We start from the raw sequence: 21,567 nt of genomic DNA on the forward strand, positions 1-21,567 counted from the left end.
TAGCAAGTTCCAGGCCAGCTTGGGCTACATAGTGAGACCCTGTCTCAAAAACAAAACAAAATCAAACATACAAAAATAATGATAAGGCTTTGTTTGTCATTTGGACTTAGATCCCAACTTTTTGGCTTTTTGATGTTTTGCTTCTTCTAATGTGAAAGAAATGCTCCTGGCCTTTTTGCAATCTGAGCTCACTGACCCTTATTTTCAGACCTGACTGTAGAAGGAACCCTGACAGCACCTACATGTCCTTCCAGCCTCTGTTCCTGCTAGGCTGGAATGAAAGCAAACTCTAGAACAGGACTGTGGGGACTCTTATAGGGAACGGTGTCCCTTTGGGGTTGCTAAACTATAAGAACAGCATGGATCTACCTGAACCATCAGGGTCACACTAGAATGCTTATAGAAAAGTACTTACATTTTTCTTCAATGTTTCATGAATTCATTCAGAAGTTTATCCCTGTCTTCTTTTAGTTCTTTGACTTGTGTGTTGTTTAAATTCATTGAATTCCTTGATCATGTTTATGATTGTTCTTTTAAATTCATTGTCCTGGGGTATTTCTAGGGGTTCTCCTTGTAGAACTCTTCTATAGGACTGGTGGAGTTTGGTGGTGATGTAATTTTCTGGCTTTCCATTTTATTATTTTTTCATTGTGATTTTAGCATGTGAATTTCTTTTGTTGTTTGTGATTCTGGTATGAAAATCAAGTTAAAGTTTGCTTCTGTTTGTATTATTGGTGTGCCTTGGTCGTTTTCTTATTGGTTATGTAAAGTTGGTTGGTCTAGGTTTCATGTTCTCTCAGGTTTTATTTTGGAGGGAACTGAAGGCTTCAGATCAGCTACTCAGGAGCTCCCTAAGAAGCCCAAAACAGGCTCCAATTTGGGAATTTCCTTAAGGGGAGGCCTGATTTTGGGACTTTCAGGTGATCTGCTGAGCTCTCAGCCCCTACGCCAGAGGGAAGCCAGAAGAGGCACTCTCAGGCCATCTGTTAAGGTCTCAGCCTTATCCTACCATAGGCCAGAGGTCTGCCATGCAGCAGCCTCATGTAATCCCAGTTAGGGGGTTGAGTAAGGCTCAGTTTGGGGAAGCTCACCACCATGTAGAGGCTGGATCCAGGTGCTCTCAGGTGGTCTGCTGAGATCTCAGCCCTTACACTGATGGAGGCCAGAACAGGCCCTCTCAGGCTGTCTGCTAAGGTTTCAGCCTTACCATGGCTTTTCTTTTAAACTCTAATAAAATTGTCTGTAAGCTTCCAGTTGAGTTATTTCTTAAATTCTTTTATTAATGAAGCAAAGAACACTAAGAAGGGACCCCCATCTTCCCCTCTATCTTCTCTAACTCTCAAGTGCTAATATTACAAAGGTACACCACCACATCTTCTTTATGTGGTGCTAAATATTGAACAGTGAATGGAAATTCCCAGAAAAAGCATGCATCTTCAACCTGGACTTTCTTCTGCAAGGTTGATTAACTGATTAGCACTCTGGTGATGGTGGAGAGTTTGGAATGTTGCAGGTCCAGAGCCCAATTACCATTTATCTCAGGCTACCTTTAGTCCCTAAATAGCCATTCCTTGACCACCTCTGTTTCTGACTTATCCTGTGCCAAACAGATTAAAAAACAAAACAAAACACAAAAAAACCTTTTGGAAAGTATTAACTAGCAGACCACTAGTTCCCACCAACCAAAAGGCTAAGAATATTATCAGATAGCATCTGAGACCTATAGTAGAATCCCTTCCCCTTTGCTATGACCTGCCTACTGAATATATCCACCAAAGTATTTGAAAAGTATGTTGATTTATGACTTTGTTTGGTTATTATAAAAATTCATGAAATTGATACCTCATTGAAACATGGTATTTGGAGAAATCTTGATCTGTTCCCAGGCCACAGTCAACTCATATTTGGCTCCAGAATAAGCCATATCTTCTATACCTTTGAGGCAAGAGCTGTTTATTTTATTGACAGAACCCAGGGGTTCCTGCATACTAGGTAAGCACTCTGCCAACAAAACAATACTCCCAGTCCTATTTTTTTAAAAAAGGTCTTTGAAGGGACTCAATGTTTAAGTGCATTTGCTGCTCTTGCAGAGGATTTGAGTTTGGTTCTTAGAATCCACATGGCAGCTCACAACCATCTGAAACTCCAGTTCCAGGAGATACAATGCCCTCTTTGGCCTCTGTAGACACCAGATACACATGTGGTACACATACATACATGCAGGCAAAAACTCATATGCATAAAATAAAAATAAAGAAAAGAAAATCTTCAGAAGATGACTATGTTTTCCAAGTGAGCTGCTGATCACCTGCTTTCAGTGGGTGCTACATACAGATACTGATCCTTCCATTTGCAGATAATGACACTGGCTCAAGGAATCTTAAAGATGTACTTCAAGGTCAGTATTTTTGCACTGATGTCAAGCTCTGTTTCTCCTCAGATATAAGATTTGACTTTATAATTTGTTCTCAATTAATTTTCAAGAAACTTCGTAATAGTTTTCAAGTTGTTGATAGTTTTTTTTTTGTGTGTGTGTGTGTGTCTTCTTTTTTGATTTTTACTTATGATATTGGTTACTTTTCTGTTGCTGTGATGAAACGCCATGGCCAAAGCAACTTATAGAAGGAAGAGTTTATTTGGGCTTACGGTTCCAGAGGGATAAGAGTGGGGAGACATGGCAGGAAGCAGCAGACATTGGTGGCAGGAGCCGAAAGCTGAGCGCTCACGTCTTCAACCACATGTAGGAAGCAGAGAGAGCGGAACAGGAAATGGGATGAAGCTACGAACTCTCAAAGCCTGTCGAGGAACTGGAGCAATGACTCAGAGGTTAAGAGCACTGGCTGCTCTTCCAGAGGACTTGGGTTCAATTCCCATACCTGCAAGGTGGCTAACTCCAGTTCCAGGGAATCTGATGCCCTCTTCTGGCCTCCATGAGCATTGCATGGCACAGGTACACTTACATACATGGAGGCAATACACTCATACACATAAAATAAAAATAATAAATATTTTAAAAAGTAATTATAATAAAATATTGTTGAAAGCTTGTTCAGCTAGGCCATACCTCCTAAAGGTTCCATGACCTCCCCAAACAGTGCTACTAACTGACCAAGTGTTCAAATACTTGGCATATGGGGGACACTTCTCATTCAAACTCCACATTTATCAAGAGGGTTACAACCCCCCCACACACACATATGGCTAGAGTGCCTCTTTATGGGAAGGTGGAAAGAACATGAACAGTGGGCTCAAACAGACTGGTGGTAAAGGACTTAATTTCATGAGATTTACTCATTTAAAATCAGGCTGGGTGTGTTGGCACACGCCATTAACCCCAGCACTTGGGAGGCAGACTGGTCTATACAGTGAGTTCCAGGCTAGATAAAGCTACAGAGACACTCTGTCTCAAAAAAAAAAAAAATCAGACAGTATCTACCTTCTAATGCTACAATGATGAATTAACATATGTTGAACACAGCTTTGTGCCTGGGACCTTACAGAAGCTCTGTATTTGAAAGATTAGTATCACTGTCATTAAAAAGTTGAAGCACAAGGGAGAAGATTCACAGATTCAGATTGTTTCTTCCTGGGGCTCTCCCAGGGAAGCTAGTTTGGCAGGTCACTTGTGAAATCAGCATCAAAAAGTCTTTCTCTGAGAGGTGACAAAAAAATGCCAAAGTCAGCAACTTCCACTGTGATGAGGCTTTGAGCAGAACCAACAGTCTCGTCTAGGGGTGAGGTTTCTTTTCAACTTCAGCTTTATGGCCCACCTGTGACTCACTAAAGCTGGAGACAGGAATAGGAAAGGCTGGATTTGTCATAGCATCTCGTGAATGAATGCATGTGGTGAGGATGACACTGAGCACAAAGCCCTGGATCGGGTTGGGGAAAGGACAGTAGAAGCTGCAGTGAGGAAGGAGAATGACCTGAATCAAGGAGTGTGCAGAGTGAAGGCCAGCAGCAGGCCACCGAGAGTCTCTGTCTTAACTCTATTCTCTCTAAAGAATACGAAACTTGGTCCAATCATTTTACACTTGCTGTGGGGTCTACAGAGGCACCTCGGGGACTCCACAAATCACAGAGTATCTTTTGCTAAGGGGCTGGGATGCCACTTGAGTCTGTTTAAACTTTTAATTGTTTTTGTTCCAGTACTAAAGATTGGAAAACCAATGTTGCAAGCAATGCTTATCTTTTTTTAACATTTTTTAAATGTATTTTTATTTTATGTATATGAGTGTATTGCCTGCATGTATGTAAATGTACCTGTGTTGTGCAATGCTGGTGGAGGACAGAAGAGGCTGTTGGATCCCCTAGAACTGAAGTTATGGGTGACTGTTAGCTGCCATGTAAGTGCTGGGATTCAAATCAGGGTCTTCTGTAAGAACAACCAGTGCTCTTAACCACTGAGCCATCTCTCCAGCTCCCCGACCAATGCTCATCTTTTATAAATAGGAATGTAAAGCCCACAAAGGACGACTAACTTGTGCACTACAAGAGTAGCCCTAAGTCTCCTGTCCATAGATGTCACTTTTGTCTCCTTTGTGGGCTGGGATTCAGTCAATGATTACTCATCCCACATTATATATGATGCCACATGTGGGACTCTTTTTTAAAAAATATTTTATTATTATTTTTTTAATTTTTATAAAAACTTTATTGAGAATTTCATACATGTATGTAAGGTGTTTTGATTAAATCCATGACCACTCACTCCCCTCCAACATTCCCCCCTCTGAAGAGGTAACCCTAAAATCTTTTAAGGATTGGATACAAGCTCCCAAATACTTTTGACATTTTTGGCCTTTGGAACAGAGTATGTTGCTAAGAGGTCCAAGGACATTTTGACTTTTAGCCAAGAAACCGGCTACTTTTCTTTGGGGTCTTTTTACCCTAACTGCCTAGTGACTTCCTACCTCCTATTCTTATCACACCATCCTCTGAAGAGGTTACCCAAATTGCCAATGGGGAATAGGGATACCAACTGCTCTGGCTTCTTCCATGGTGAACAGGGATGCAGGATGAGGCAGCTGGAGTACCCCTTCAGTGGGTCTATCTAAAAGATTATGGGATTCTTTCTTAAACCTAAGTAAGTTTTAATGAGTGCCCTTCTCTTTTTAATAGGGAGCAAATTTCAGAAGAGGGCTGAAGGATTCCTATTCCCTAAAGCTTCCCTTCCTCGGTTTGCCCTGCTTACTTGCATAGACTGAACGTTTCATCGCCAGCCTCCTGGTCTGGCCCTGCCTGTATCCTTTTTGCTTTTTGCCCCTCTAGACTTTGCAGGGCCCCTATATATCATGAGAGTGAGATGGTCTTGGGTTTCACTAGTCCTTGTTTTGTTGGTTCTTACTGAGCCCAAGTGGGTTTCATCTCCATGGAGTGCTCTAGAACAGCTAATCAGTTTCATTCACAAGACTTCAATATCTTTTTTTTTTTTTTTTTTTGAGACAGGATCTTCCTGTAGCCCCAGCTGGTCTGGAACTTGCAATGTAGACCAGGTTGGACTCAATCTCACAGAGATCCACCAGCCTCTGCCTCTCAAGTGCTGGAATAAAAAGTATGGAGAAGATTTGAGACCATTTAGCTGAGTCTCTTAAATTGCTAATGAAAAAACAAAACTCCAAAAAGCTATGTGAGAGCCAGGCTTGTTGGTGCACACCTTTGATCCTAGCACTCAGGAAGCAGAGGCAGGTAGACGTCTGTGAATTCCAGGCCAGCCTAATCTATATAGTGAGTTCTAAGACAATCAGAGCTACGCTGTCTCAGAAAAAAAATTAAACATTTCCAGGAAAAATAAAACCTAAATAAATAAATGCCAGATGGAGTGGTACATGCCTTTAGTCCCAGCACTCTCATGAGGCAGAGGTGGGCTGATCTCTGTGAGTTCCAGACCAGCCTGGTAAACATAGTTTGTTCCAGACCAGATGAGCCAGGGCTATAAGGTGAGACTCTTGTCTCAAAAAATCAAAACAAACAAACAGTAGCAAAAGGATTGCATATGTTAGATTAAAGCAAAAGAAGGCTAAGATGCCTGAAGAGTCATGAAGGAGGAAGCAACATTTAATAACGATTTAAGTCATCTGACACCCATTCCAAGTCCCTTCTGGCTGACATTCACAGGTTAGAAAGTTAAAAAAAATTCCCCAGACTCCCAGAAATCTGGGGGTGTGCAGATGAATCCATCTGGCAAAGGAGACATGCACAGCTTATTCTAGGACAGTTCTATCATAGTCTACCTCTTTCTTCTTGCCTGGAACTTGTATGATGCTTAAAGTCATGGCCATTACCACTAAAAAGGGTAAAATGATAGTTTGGAAAGAGCCCAGGTCCTGGATAGAATCTAGCCCCAGACTGCCGGGCCCTGAACTTCTTGCTGCACAAGATAAATTAATCTCTATTTGGTTCAGTCACTGTAGCAGGACTTTGGTTAAATGCAATGAAACTCACTAGACCCAGCCCTGACTGGTTCACAGGCCTGGAAAGAGCCATGGGATTTCAACAACAATGGCCAATAGCAACATGTAAGCAAAGACTAGGGTGGGAGAGTGCCAGCATGTTCCTGGCAGCGCAGGGGGAACAGACGTGTCAATCATAGGGCTGGAGAGATGCTCAGCTGTTAAGAGCACTGGCTGCTCTTGCAGAGGACCTGGGTTTAATTCCCAGCACCCACATCGTGGCTAACAACCATCTCTAACTCCAGTTCCATTGAATATGATGCCCTCTCCTGGCCTCCATGGGCATTGCATGCATGTGGTGTGCTTACATACATGCAGGCAAAACAAACTAACTAAATAATAAATAAATAATTTTTTTAAAAAGTGATCAGAAAAAAACCTGGGAAAGGCTGGCAGGAGATGGCAATGGAAGACAGGGTGTAGGGTATGGAGGTAGACTTCATTCCAAAAGCAGATCAGGGCCAAGCTGGCAAGATGGCTCAACAGGAAAACGGTACTTTCCACCAAGCCTGACAACCTGAGTTAGCACCCCAGAACCCAAATGGTGGAAGGAAAGAACTGTCTCCCCAAAAGAGACAGTCAAACCAGGTCCATTTTGTCTACTATGTAGTAATCTAATTACTGAAGCAGTAAGTTTTTTAAAAAGAGAGAATTTGCAAAATGGGCAGGGAATCACCAGAATCAAATCTGCCTCCCCTAAGATAGGGTTTAAGGGTACTTTTGAATTAAGAAACAGCATGGCCTGAGGTATGTGGAAAGGTGAATGGAAATAAGGACAGGTGAAGTGATTCATGGGGTCAAGTGTCTGCAGATGTATAAACTTCAAGGCTTTTTCTAGGATGCACATTCAGAAAGCAGTGGCCTTAGTTTGACCTCAAAGTTTCTGACCCTCTGACAGCATACATAGGTCACCCAGTGAGTAGCTGTGAAGACCCAAGTAAATGGAAGTGGCTTTGACCTGTTCGACGTAGACAAGGCTATCTACAAATGCCTAAAAGGAGCTGTTAAACAACTGTTAGCAGGTAAGCACACATCAGTTATCTATAGAAAGTCTGGGGAGAATCTATTTATTACTTCATTGTCTAAATGTTTTGTTTGGTTGCCTTTTTTTGAGACAGGGTCTCACTATGTAGCCATAAACTTTTCAGTCTCCTGCCACAGTCTCCCATGTTAAGCAACTTCTAAAATCAATGATGAAAGCATATGAAATCACAGGGTTTATTCAAGTTTTTCCTGAGTTTGAAAAACAAAGAATGTACTTTTTGTGTTTTAAATTTTAATCAGGGAGACTGGCCTAAGCTTCTCAAAAGAAAACAAAAATTATGAGGACTTGATTTCACAGAGGATTGGTGAGAGAAGTGAACTGACTGCCCCTGGGAGCTGAGGTTAGCTCCTAGGCTCGGAACCGAAGGTAGCCCAGTGAGTGAGTCTTGAACCCCAGATGAGCAGGCCCCAGGTGGGGCAGTTGCCGAAAGCCTGGAGCCAGAGTGGGTGGCTTTGTTCATTCTAATCTGTGGGTACACGCATTCCATTTCTGTTTGCTTAGGATTTGCGTGGGACAGGTAACCACAATGCCGCAAGCTCACTCCCATTCTGAAGGCCCTGTTTACACTCTACCACTTTCCTCCCACCAGCAATTACTAGACTTGCAAACCACAGTCACCAAGCCCAGCCCTCTGGCTTCTAAAGCGTGTGCCTCCTTGGCTGCAACACTGTGCAGGCCACAGACGTCAACGCTGAGAGTGACCGGGGGTGGAAGCAATAACACTGATGTGTATGAAAATAAAGTGTGGTTTGAGGTCATTGATTGGAGCATGGAGGAGCAACGATAGCCAACTTGATGTGGCTCTGAACAAGTTCAACGCTCTCCATCAGCTACAAGGAAGAAGTCATTCTATGGTTTCATTTTTCCATGTGATCACTTAGCTCTTTCCACTCATTGTTTCTGCATCTCTGGATTCAACCAACCCCACATCAAAAATTTTTGGGCAAAAAAAAAAAAAAATTGTCGTTGGTACTGAACACACACAGTTGTTTCTTTTCTTGTCACTCCCGCCCCCAGCAATGTAGCAAATAGCTAGCAATGTCAGATTTACATTGTATTGGGCATTATATGTCACCTAGGGATGATTTAAAGTATACAGGAGAATGGACATGTTATTTTACATTTCTTTTTTTAATTAACTAATTAGTTGTGTGTGCATGTGGCAGTCAGGGGACAACTTGCCAGAGCTGCTGTTCTCCTTTCACCATGTGGGTTCTGGGGATTGAACTCAAGTTGTTAGGCTGGGTGGCAAGCATCTTTACCCACTGAGCCATAGTGGCAATAGCCTTCACCCACGGAGTCATCTAGCTGACCTTTCACAAGTGATTTTATATAGGAATTTGAGCATTACAGGGTCCTGGAACATTCCCCAAGGAAAGAAGGGGTGGCTATACATGTTTCTCTGCTTCAGACACTGGAATCTTGGTGGAGAGGTGACTGCACGAAACAAACACTGCTGTCAACTTGCTATGTGAGCTCAAAACAGCTGCCACCCCTAGGCTTCAAACTCCCCACTTGCCCACTCATCTATTAAAAGATTTGGACCAGAGAGACAAAAGTCTCAACTTCTTCAAGAATGTTCTTTTTTTCCAGACATGGTGGTGCATACTTGTAATCCCAGAACTTGAGAAGTAGAGGCAGGAGGATAGTGAGTTCCAAGCCAGCCTACTCCAGACTACAAGATCCCATCTCCAAAAATGTGAACAACTATATGTCCTTTTGGAGGACAATGTAATGTTCTGGTATGTGCCCACATTGTAGAATAATGCAAACTAATTTACAAGTCCATCAGCATGACATAATTGCCTTTTTTTATGGTGAGAACATTTAAAATTTGCTTTTAGAAAATCTGAAATATATGATGCCTTATTAATAAGAGCTACCATTCTGTGCTATAACTCACTAGAGTTTATTTCTCCACCCTGACTGATACTGAGCTATTCAAGAATGCCCCAAGTGCCTTGGACAGCCAACAGAAATATGTTCTGTGCACAGCTCATATACCATACCTTGTAGGATATGGGATTGACTCTATCTTAAGTTCCCACTTGGTGCCTCCAGGGCAAGACTCCTGTTTTCTCCACAGCAGAACCTCAATAATTTTTTATAGAACAGATCAGTGAGCTGCCTTGATTGTTTCTAGATAAAGGTTTTAGGAAAGAAGCTGGGTCTTGGACCACAGCAATAATTAGCTCCATAATTAGCAATGAATGGCACATCATCATAGCACTCCAAGCTCTAGGAAAGTCCACTGGAAAGTGCACCTTTAAAAAAAAATCAAGTCTTTATAGAACTAGTTCTGCTAGATATTGATAACAGTCTATGAAAAAATAGGCATCTTGTCAAAATCTTAAGAAATTTGCTAACCTTTCCCTGCATCTCCCCCCGTGCCCTGTGAATGCCTAGGAGAAACACAGAAATGCTATAATGGAGATACTTGCTTAACTTCATGTGACCTAGAGTTTCGCAAACTTACTTGTCCTCAGAACCTGTTTTAAGAAAACACATAAAAGAATAAGCACAGTTTTAAAAACACTGGTATCATACAAATGATTTCTATAATGAAGTTTTCACTTACAAACCTGAAGAGTCCCTCTCAGACCAAATATTGCTGATAACTGCATAAATAAATGGGTAAGACATAGAACTTGGACGAGTATAGTAATTTAGATCATTATTAGCAAATAGTCCTGTTCAGTTAACATATTCTCAAATGAATAGATTTATCAACTATGTGTCAAACATGAGGAACAGAAGGGTAAAGAAGAGAAACTCCCCTCTCTACAAAAGCCCACTGCCCAATGAGAAATATGTAAGTAAGAATAATATGGTGAGAACAAGTAGAAGGCAGGAGAAGCCAGCGGGAAACTGGACCTTGGGTAACAAAAACAGTATCATTTTAATAGAACTTTAACATAGTACTTACTGTATACCAAGCAGGATTTTAAGCATTTTACATATATAGCACTATTTAGACCTCAAAATGTTCTTGCCATGTACCTTCAGTATCTGCATTTTTGGAAATGAGGTCAATGAGGCTCAGAAAGGCTAAGTAACTGACAGATCTAGAAACAGAACGGTCAAATCCAGGTAGTCTGGCTACGGAGTCTATGATTAGGCTGTCCTGCCACTCTAGGGATGCGCAGTGTGCTACACGGTCATTTCTTAGACAAATCTAGGAATACAGCTCAAATAACCTCCATGGATTTATTTTTAAGTCTACTGCCATCTGAAAAAATTCATAAGAATTTCACATTTTACACCCTTTTAGAATTGTATTGATTCAACACGAAAAATCTCAAACATTTAACAGTTCAATTAACATTTTACACAGAACTTCAGGAAAATAAACGATTGTTCTCATGGCTTCTGGTGTCCCTGACTGCCTGTGTGGACCCCCAATTCCCAGCTGGAGGCAGAATTGCAAAAGATGAAAGTCATTATGATGTCAGAACCAGGACAGATGTGAGCACACCAGGGTTTTCAACAGCTGAGTCTTGGAATAGCAAGATCCTAGAAATAAGTATACATCAAGAAAGAAATGCTGAGTAAATAACATTTCTGCAATAGAATACCACGACCAAGTGGAACACTTGCATAGTGATACCTGCACCAAGAACAGAACAACACACAAAAAATGTAAACATCCTTTCTGCTTGCAGATGTGGCCGAGGAAGCATCGCTGAAGGCTCTCGTCTCCTGCCATCAGCCATCGTGTCTAAGTCTGAGTGTCCTAAGGAGCCCGAACAGTTGTGGAAGCTCTTCATCAGAGGGCTGAGCTTCGAAACAACTGATAAGAGTCTGAGGAGCCATTTTGAGCAATGGGGAACACTCACTGCAAGGTCATGACAGATCCTAACAGCAAGCGCTCCAGGGGTTTTGGGTCTGTCACTTATGCTACCGTGGAGGAGGTAGATGCAGCTCTGAGCGCAAGGCCACACAAAATGGATGGAAGGGTTTTGAACCAAAGAGAGAGGTGTCACGAGAAGACTCTCAAAGACCAGGTGCCTAGTTAACTGTGAGAAAGATCTTTGTTGGTGGAGTTAAAGAAGACACTGAAGAGCATCACCTACGAGATGATTTTGAACAGTATGGGAAAACTGAAGTGATTTTTCTCATGACTAATGGGGCAGTGGGAAAGAGAGGGCCTTTGCTTTTGTCACCTTTGATAACCATGATTCTGTGGAGAATATTGTCATTCAGAAATACCATACTGTGAATGGGTACAACTTGAAGTACGAAAAGCCTGTCCAAGCAAGAGATGGCTAGTGCTTCATCTAGCCTAAGAGGTCGAAGTGGTTCTAGAAACAGTGGTGGTCACAGAGGTGGTTTTGGTGGCGATGAAATCATCTTGAAATCTGGCCCTTCATCTTGTTCTGCTAAAAAAGACAGGAAACTTCAGAGTCTACTAAGAAAGCCCACGGAGACAAGTGTTTGCCCAAGAGCCTCTTGTCAAAGATAATAAGTAAACCATGCTTATGTAGAGTCAGAAACACAGATGTTTTCTAAACCACACCTCAATCAAGGCTGTCAGGGATGGTAAATAAACAATGCTTTACTCAGGGCCAAAATGATGTGTAACTTTACATTTCTAGCACTCCTTCCTTACTTCTAAACCTCTAATAAATCCACCTTACAAGTTTTCTCACAGAAGAAAATTCTCTACAAGCAACAAGAGAAAGGGGTTGGGGAGGAATTCTTAACTTTTGGAGATGAACTTGGGAACGACTCAAATCTATGCACTCTCAGTGTAAAGGTATTCCATGCAGCTCTCCTGTGAGAAGCTCTATTCTTTCCTGGAACTCCTTTCATTCTGTTTTAATAAACCCAACTCTGCTTCATATTGGCTCATTGTGAAATTCCTTTTTCATCAAAACTGTGAATTCTGGGGCTGGAGAGATAGCTCAGTGGTTAAGAACACTTGCTATTCTTCCAGATGACCCAGGTTCAATTCTTAGCACCCACATGGCAGCTAACAACTGTCTATAATTCTAGTTCCAGGGGATCCAACCCCCTCCTCTGACCTCTGTGGGACATCTCATGCCAGGGGTTCGAACCCGTGACCCCTGGTGAGGTGAGGATTGGGGGTGAGTAAGCATGCCTTTTGCCAGCCCACGCTGCCCCCATTACCCGGGGACACTCAGATGCAACGGGGAGCCTAGTCAAGCTGGGACTCATTTATTGCAAGTGTTCCAAAGATTATGAAGGCACCTGGAAGTCCCCCCTACCCCCCTGAGGGTGTATCTTAAGGATGGTCACACACTGATCATGCACTCCTCAGCAGTGCGGAAGTATTCTCCAGACTTTCAAAGCAAGCCAGGCCATGCCCCCCGTAACTTCCTTTCAGACCTATGCAAGGTGGGGCTTTTAGGTCCCCACACTTTGTACCATACGTTTCTCCTGACAACTGGAATATAAATACCCAAGACCCCAAGTGAATGTTTTCTTAATCCTGTTTCTTGTGGTACTTATTTCTGAACTGCGTGATTCCAAATAATGACATATCCCTTTATTTTTCTCATTTGGCCAGCATTTGGCTGATGCCAATATTCTAAACTCTGTAACCTTATCTTGTTTTAGAGTTATTTCCTAATTCCAAAGTCATATCGTAACAATGTGATGGGACATTGGAGCAATATCATGGCACATGGGGCAATAGTGTAGGTACAATGGAGCATTGTGATGTCACATTGGAGCATTTTGATGTCAAAATGGAACATTGTGAAGTCATATTGTCACATTGTGATGGCACCATGGGGCACTGTTAGGTCACAATGGAGCATTGTGATGTCATAAGGTAACATGATGATGGCAGCATAAAGCCTTGTGATGGCATATGGAGCGATAGTGTTGGCAAATTGGAGCTGTGAGATGTCATATTGGAGCATTGTGTTGTCACAATGGAATATTGTGAAGTCATACTGTAACATTGTGAAGGCTCATTGGAGCAATATAATGGCACATGGGTCGATATTGTTGGCACTTTGGAGCATTGCAATGTCACATTGGAGCATTGGGATGTCACAGTGGAACATTGTGAAGTCATATTGTAAAATTGAGATGGCAACATGGAGCATGGTGATGGCACATAGGGCAATAGTCTTGGCACACTGGTGCATTGTGATATCACATTGGAACATTGTGAAGTCACAAAGGAACATTGTGAAGTCTTACTGTGACATTGTGATTGCACATAGGAGCATTCTGATGTCACACTGGGCCATGGCGATGTCACATTGGAGCATTGTGATGTCACAATGGAACATTGTGAAGTTATATTGTAATATTTTGATGGCAAAATTGAGCTAAATAATGGCACATGGGGCAATAGTGTTGGCACATTAGAGCATTGCGATGTCATATTGGAGCATTGTGATGCCACAATGGAACATTATGAAGTCATATTGTAACATTATGATGGCTCCATGGATCATTGTGATGTCACATTGGGGGATTATGAGGGGACATTGAGCACTGTGTTGGCAAATTGAGCATGGTGATTACACAATGGATCATTGTAATGACACAATTGCACATAGTGATGACACAAAGCTTTGTGATATCAAAATGGAACATTGTGTAGTCATAATGTAACATTTTGATGGCATCATGGAGCACTGTGATTGCACATGGAGTAATAGTATTGGCACATTGGGGCACTGTGAGTGAGGTTATGTAATCCCAGAGCTTCATTCAGGCCTGCTGACAGGAACTGGGTCGAATCCACCTTGTCTGCCTCTGCATTGCCTTTGGATAAAAGCCCAGGGAATCCTTGGTGCCCCCTAAGATGCTGTAAGAAGATAGGGGCTTCTGTCTCTCTAAGGCACGTATGAGTCTGAATCATCAAGGGAGCAATGGGGTTCCCATCCAACTGGATATGAGAACCTAATAGCCCTGGAGGAAGATTGATTACATACAGACTGTCAGAAAACAAATTCATGGGCTCACTTATCTTTGTTAATGCTAAAGTAGTGGCCATGAGTTCCTTGAATTGAGCTGAGCCATCACAAGTGTGGACATATCTTTTTGATTTCTTATCTGCCCCTGGGTATACTATCACTGCAGCTCAAATCTGCCCCTGTCAGTGAAAACATTATAGGCTTTTACTAATGGCTCCCTGACAAAGAGCCGGGGGGCATCCCAACAGAGGGCGTGAAAAGAGGTCACCCATTTATGAGGGCCATAATGACAGTCCAAATTTCCCAGAAACCCTTGCAGAGCCATTTAAAATCCATAAGCCGATAAGGGATAAAAAAAATAAGAGGGTCTATGCCGGGATAACAATTTTAAGAGGGTCTATGCCATAATGTCTCAGAGCTACATCACACCCTTTCTCAATCAGGTCAACCAATTGATCCATGGGTGTATAAACCCGTGGTACACCTCCCAGAGAGGCATGCACCCACTGAAGGGGCTTCCCATCCTGTGTAAGGACAGATGTCATCAGGGTCTCACCAGGGAGTACCCATAACTCAAGATCTTTACTAGGCGTGTACCGGGCAAGTTGGGCTCAGTCCGGGGCATCCTGGACTTCATGTAAGATGTTCAGGTGTTGAGGAGCCAGGTGAATTAGTTCTAAAAGCTGTTTCCCTACTAGCAACTGAAACAGTGGTCTTAAAGTCTCAGTGATAGGCATCCAGGCTCATAGGCAATTAATTTCTCCTAATAATTTTTGTAGCTCTGTCAGGGTTACGGTGGGCTTGACAGCCAGTTGTGGTTTTAAAGGACTTACTCCTTCCAAAGAGAATATGGTTCCCAGAATTTTAAAGGGAGTAATAGTCTGTATTTTATCAGCGGATACACAGAGTCTGCCTGTCTGTAGACATTTCTGAGTAACCTTATATAACTCTTCTAATTGTTGGGGGCTTGGAGCTCCCAAGATTATATCATCCATATAAATGTACACAGTGGCATGTGGCAGCAAGTGAGCAGGCCCCAAAAGGGTCTTCACATAGCTTTGGCAGAATGCTGGGCTATTGGCCATACCTTGGGGTAAAACAGTCCATTCATACTTCTCATCAGGCATTTTAAAGTTGGTGGAAGGTACAGAGAAAGCAAACATTGTGATGGCACATTGGAGCAATATTTTGCCACATGCGGTGCTAGTGCTGGCTCATTGGAGCATTGTGGTATCACATTGGAGCAGTGTGATATCACAAAGGAACATTGTGAATTCTTATCGTACCAATTTGATGGCACTATGGAGCAATATAATGGCACATGGGGCAATAATGTTGGCACATACGAGATTATGATGTCACCCTGAAGCATTGTGATGTCATATTGTAACATTGTGAGGGAACATTGGAGTAATGTAAAGGCACATGGGGCGATAGTGTTGTTACATTGGAGCATTGTTATGTCACATTGGAGCATTGTGAAGTCACAATGGAAAATTGTGAAATCATATTGTAACATTGTGATGGCATATTGGAGTATTGTGAAGTCACAGTGGAACATTTTGAAGTAATATTGTAATTTTGTGATGTCACATTGGAGCATTGTGTTGTCACATTGGAGCATTATGTTGTCACATTGGAGCACTGCAACACTGTAATGTCACATTGAAGAACTGTGTTTTCATTGGAGCATTGTAATGCCACAATGGGACTTTTTGAAGTCTTAATGTAACGATGGGATGGCTCTGTGGAGCACTGTGATGTCACAATGGAACATATGGAAGTCATATTGTAACATTGTCATGAAATATTGGAGCAATATATTGTCACATGGGGTGATAGTTTTGGCACATTGGAGAATTCTGATGTCACGTTGGAGCATTGTGATGTCAGAATGGAAAATTATGAAGTCACATTGTAACATTGTGAAGTCACACTGGAGTTTTATAATGGCACATGGGGCATTAGTGCTGGTACAGTGGCGCACTGTGATGTCACATTGGAGCTCGTCTTTGTCACAAAGGAACATTGAGAAGTCATATTGTAACATTGTGATGGCACATTGGAGCAATATAATGGTACATGGGCGATAGTGTTGGCACATTGGAGCATTGTGATGGGATGATATTGTTGGCACATTGGAGCATTGTGATGGCAGATTGGATAATTTTCTGTCACATTAGAACACTGTGAAGTCATTTTGTAACATTGTGATGGCACACTGGAGCAATATAATTGCTCATGGGGCTATAACGCTTGAACACTGAAGCTTTGTGATAACATAAGGGAGTATTGTGATGACACATTGGAACATTGTGAAATCATAGTGTAACCTTGTGATGGCATATTCACATTGGAGAATTGTAATGTCACATTGGAACATTGTCCCCCTCTGGGTTCCCACATCCTTGGAGGCAATTATCCATTGTTCCATGGGCCTGTCCTTAAGGCCGGCACAGGCTATCTTGTGATCAGCATCCATTCCATCCCATACCAAGAGTTTAGTATTGTGATTTCACAATGGAACACTGAGAAGCCATATTGTAACATTGTGAAGGTACATTGGAGCAATATAATGGCACCTTCTCCTTATAAACGCATAGAGGGGTTCACCAGGGTTTTGATTAATTCCTGCAAGGGGGGATTTGGTAGGCCCCTTGTCCAATTTTCTCCAAGCATTTAATCCTATGACCCTGACCTATTCTGTATATGGGGCTGGAATACCCGACTGTTGCTCCCCTGTGGCACAACGGTCACTTGAACCAGTCAACATCCCAAAAGTAATGGGAACAGGTGGGTTGGCACTTGCATTCCTCTCAGCCTGTATCCTGCATTCCTCCTTAAAGAGGGAACACCATTTAATATATATAGGGCTAGGAAGGACTGCTTTGGCGAGGTCCAGCTAATCCTTTGTAGTACACTGCTGATGAGCCAAGCCTTGGAGGACAGTATCTACCCAGGGTGATCCTAGGCCACCGCCTTTTTTAATTCCTTTAAATCCTTTGCCTCCCAGGGATAACAGGGGTCAGGGCGCTCGCCTCCTGGGTTTACATTAATAGGATATGCTTCCACCCATGGCCTCACAGAAGCCTCCTGAGCAGGGCCAGAATCCTAGAAATGAGGGTGGTTTTCATGGGTTTCAGGAAGCCCTGAAGCTGGCCAGGGCATGCCCAAGGTGCTGCTTGGTACTTTGGCTGCTTTTGGATTCACTTCTGTTGCATTTCTGCATTTTTCCTCAAACCCTTCCCATGATTCCCATGCCGGGGTTTCTGAAGGCTCATCAGGAGGTGGCGCCAAGGGATTAGGGCTCTTGGGCCAAAAGCATGCTTTAAGGCCAAAATAATAGGGTAGAACTCCAGTAGCTACCAACCCGTAATTGAACCTCCCTTGGGGGTCTAAGGCCGAAAGTGTGCCTTTAAGGCCGAGATAGTAAGGTAGAACCCCAGTAGCAGATCAATCCTCAATTGAACCTCCCTTTGTCGAGCTAGGTGTTCCATATGTTCCCATGTATCCCCAGTAAAAACATTAGCCCCAAGTAGCCAGGGGGTCAAATGAATCACCTCTGCCCAAACCTTTTTAGCTACGGGATCTGACAAATCCAATCCCCTGCTTTTAAGCATATCTCTCAGCACTTTAAGCACTGGGTCTTCAAACTTAAAAGTTGCGTTACCCATTTTTAGGGTCTTGCTTACCCCGAACCTCGATTGGCCCCAATCAATTTCACTTCATTCTTACTTCTTTCTTTTCTTCTTTTCACCTTCATTCGAGCCCCACGTTGGGCGCCAGATGCTGGGGGTTCGAATCCGTGACCCCTGGCGAGGTGAGGATTGGGGATGAGTAAGCATGCCGTTCGCCAGCCCACGCTGCCCCCATTACCCGGGGACACTAAGATGCAACAGGGAGTCTAGTCAGGCAGGGACTCATTTATTGCAGGTGTTCCAAAGCTTATAAAGGCACCTGGAACTCCCCCCTACTCCCCTGAGGGTGTATCTTAAGGATGGTCACACACTGATCATGCACTCCTCAGCAGTGCAGAAGTATTCTTCAGACTTTCAAAGCAAGCCAGGCCGCGCCCCCAGTAACTTCCTTTCGGACCTATGCAATATGGGGCTTTTAGGTCCCCACAATCTCATACACGTGATGCACCTACATTCATGCAGGCAAAACACTTATACACATAAAAAAAAAATGTGAATCCTGAGTTTGCCTGAATGGAAATCCCTAAAGGGAAAGGGAACCCTTTTGACTACTGTAGGAAATGTGGTGAACGGAATAGATGTGCCTCCACCCCGGTCACCATTAACAGTTACACAGCAAGCCTGAGATTGCTATCCTCAGAAAGTCTTGCCTTGCAAGGCTGGCTCTTGGTTGACATCTGGGAACCTGCCTGGTGAATAGCTCCCTGTTGCAGGTTCTATATACGGAGAGATGAGACACTAAGGCATTTCTTTTCTCCAGGAAGCAGTTTATTCATACTAGCACCTGACTCTGTGGGTTTGTATCCAAAATACAGAGCTCCAGACACCCTCTGTTAGTTCCCCTTTACAATTCAGTTTCTTTGTCTCCAATATATGATAGCGCACGTATCCTTGGGTACCCCACGCTACAAGTTTGTGACAGGCAGAACTGTGTATTTGCGTTCAGGCACAGACCACACTGCATGTCTTGTTTTTTGCTCTTGGGGGTTCTTGCCACGTCCTTACACCCATCTGAAATTTGTCCTAAATGAGGGTGACTCACTATACCTAGACCATTTGTGCCAACAATATGGCTATGCTAAGTATCTGTTTTCCTTCTAGAACTCCAGAAATTTAGAACATGCTAAGCAGACAGTGCCTCTGTAACTAGCTGTATAACACATTTTGGACATTGAGACTCAAATGAGTATGTCTGGTAGGAGACATCTGATGTGAATTGTCACAATTCACTGACTGAGAAATTTATCACATTTTGAATGATTCTACTGAGAGAAGATCCTTGGAAGTTATCTCCTGATTTGCTTTTAACTTCCCTCCCTCCACCCCCTTACTTTCCTCCTTAGTTGACTTTAGAGATCCTTTAACTGTAATAAATCTTCTCCTCTAGCAAAATTATTATATTCTGACTCTAAATCCTTCTAGCAAATTACTAACACTGCAGTGAACTTGGGGACATCAACACACCTTTTCCTAGGTAGAGGAGAGGTGAAAGACACACTTAGACTCTGAGTCCACGCGGCTCTCTACTTCTCTTCATTAACCCAGCTCCTGCTACCATGTTTCTAAATGAAGCTGTAAGTTGGAAATGTTTAAGAAAAGCCTTGAGCTGCTCATAAAAGAGAGATTTTGCAAGACAGGTGTGACTCCATAGCTGCGCTGACCTGTGACTATGCCATATGAGCTCTGCTGCATGCCTCAACCTGAGTGGCTCACCTTTGCAGCTTGAATAAGATGCTGGTTGATGACTGTATGGCCTGTAAGTGCCTATTAATTCTGAGTCTGTGACTCTGTGATTGCTCCATGTTTGAAAGGCCTGAGATAAATTACAATGAAAGAAACAAAGGCTGATGGTCACAAAGCTTATAAAAGGAGGTGCAGGGAGACTCTTCCACCCCTGGCCAGAATCCAGAGTAGCCCCAATTAACACGTGATGAGTGAAGAGTGATGCATTGGGGACTTTTGATCCTCATTATCCCCACGCTGTCCAGTTCTAGAATCTTTTCCTTCTCTCAGCCAGGCCCTGGCTCCAGGGGTCTCAGTCATAAAGGTGTGTCAGGGAGGAGTTGTTAAGACAAGCAATGGTTCCTGTGCTGGCTTTGCTCTGGAAACTGCCAAGGATGCCTCCCTCAGAAAGGGGAGATTTGATGGCCTTTTTATGTCATGGGTTTTTTTTTTTTGTTTCTGCTGTCATACCTTATAAGACACTGTCAGGAACTGGGGTAAAAACAATGCCTGGCAAGCCCTTCATTGTCAATCCCATCATCCAAGAGACTGACATCTTTCCCTCAGCTAACATTAGCCACATTATTTGGAGTCTATTCTTTCCAGAATATTCCTCACTCCTCCCAAGAAGATCTCACACTACCAATATTAAAAGCAACCACCCTATTGAGCTACAAATGGGCAGTGCTTTGGATTAGAAAGGAAGTTTCCTGCTGTACATAAAAGGTCAGTATTTCCCTACAATTACAGAAACATCTAAACTCTTTGTAGAGACTCCTTAATCTTCATTCTTTGACAGTTATCTACATTTAGCTTTTCCAAGAACCTAGATTCTCTTAGAAGTTTACCAAGAAGTTTCTGCTTTCTTCTTAGTTTCACCCCAATTCTATTTGCATTCAGACTAGAATTTCATACAAATTCCATTCCTCTGCAGAGCAACTATAATTCCACCGTTAAGATCCAGAAAGGCTGAGTTTCAAATGTTTGTTTGTTTGTTGTTTGGTTTGGGTTTTCTTGTTTGTTTGTTTTTATGGTGCTGGAAAAAAACTTCGGTTTTTCAATTTGTTTGTTTGTGTTTTTTGTTTTTTAAGGAAAAAAGGGGGACAATGGAGAGGGTGGTAAAGTGACTCGTTTTGATCAATGTTTGACTATTACCCAAGATGCTTTGAATGAATTTAGATTGATACTGAAAGTCCAGTCATATATAAAGAATACAGTAGTAATTGCTAGAGGGCAATTATGAAAAGTAAGTAATAAGTTTCTCAAAATAGCTAGCAAGTCAGTAGAACTTCTAGGACTGGAAACTGTCTCATAAGCATATCCCTTCAATGTAGTGTTCTTTCTCTGAAGTTAGAGTCTGAGTGGCCCATGTCTGCAGCCCACTACAGCCTGTCAGAGCAATCTGTGAAATCTCTGACATTCATAGCACTCCCCCCGCACCCTCAGGATGGCCTCAAATTCACTCACAGCAATTCCTGACTCATCCTCCCAGTGCTGGGATTACAGGCATGAGCCATGAGCCACTTCCAGTTCTGCTCTCACTCTGAACCAAACTAAAGCCATCTTCTTTTTTTCTTTTTTAAAATTAAATATATAAAATATATAATTTCATGCATGTATACAATGTGCTTTGGTCATGTCCATCCCCCATTCCCTCCCCTGTCCTCACCACTATTCCCTCCCAATTTCATGTGTTTTTATTTTAAAACCACAGTCAACTCAGTGTTGTCAGTATGTGCATGGGTATAGGG

This window comes from Nannospalax galili, unplaced genomic scaffold, assembly GCF_000622305.1.
Source record: "Nannospalax galili isolate Female #2095 unplaced genomic scaffold, S.galili_v1.0 scaffold707, whole genome shotgun sequence".
Classification (NCBI taxonomy): domain Eukaryota; kingdom Metazoa; phylum Chordata; class Mammalia; order Rodentia; family Spalacidae; genus Nannospalax; species Nannospalax galili.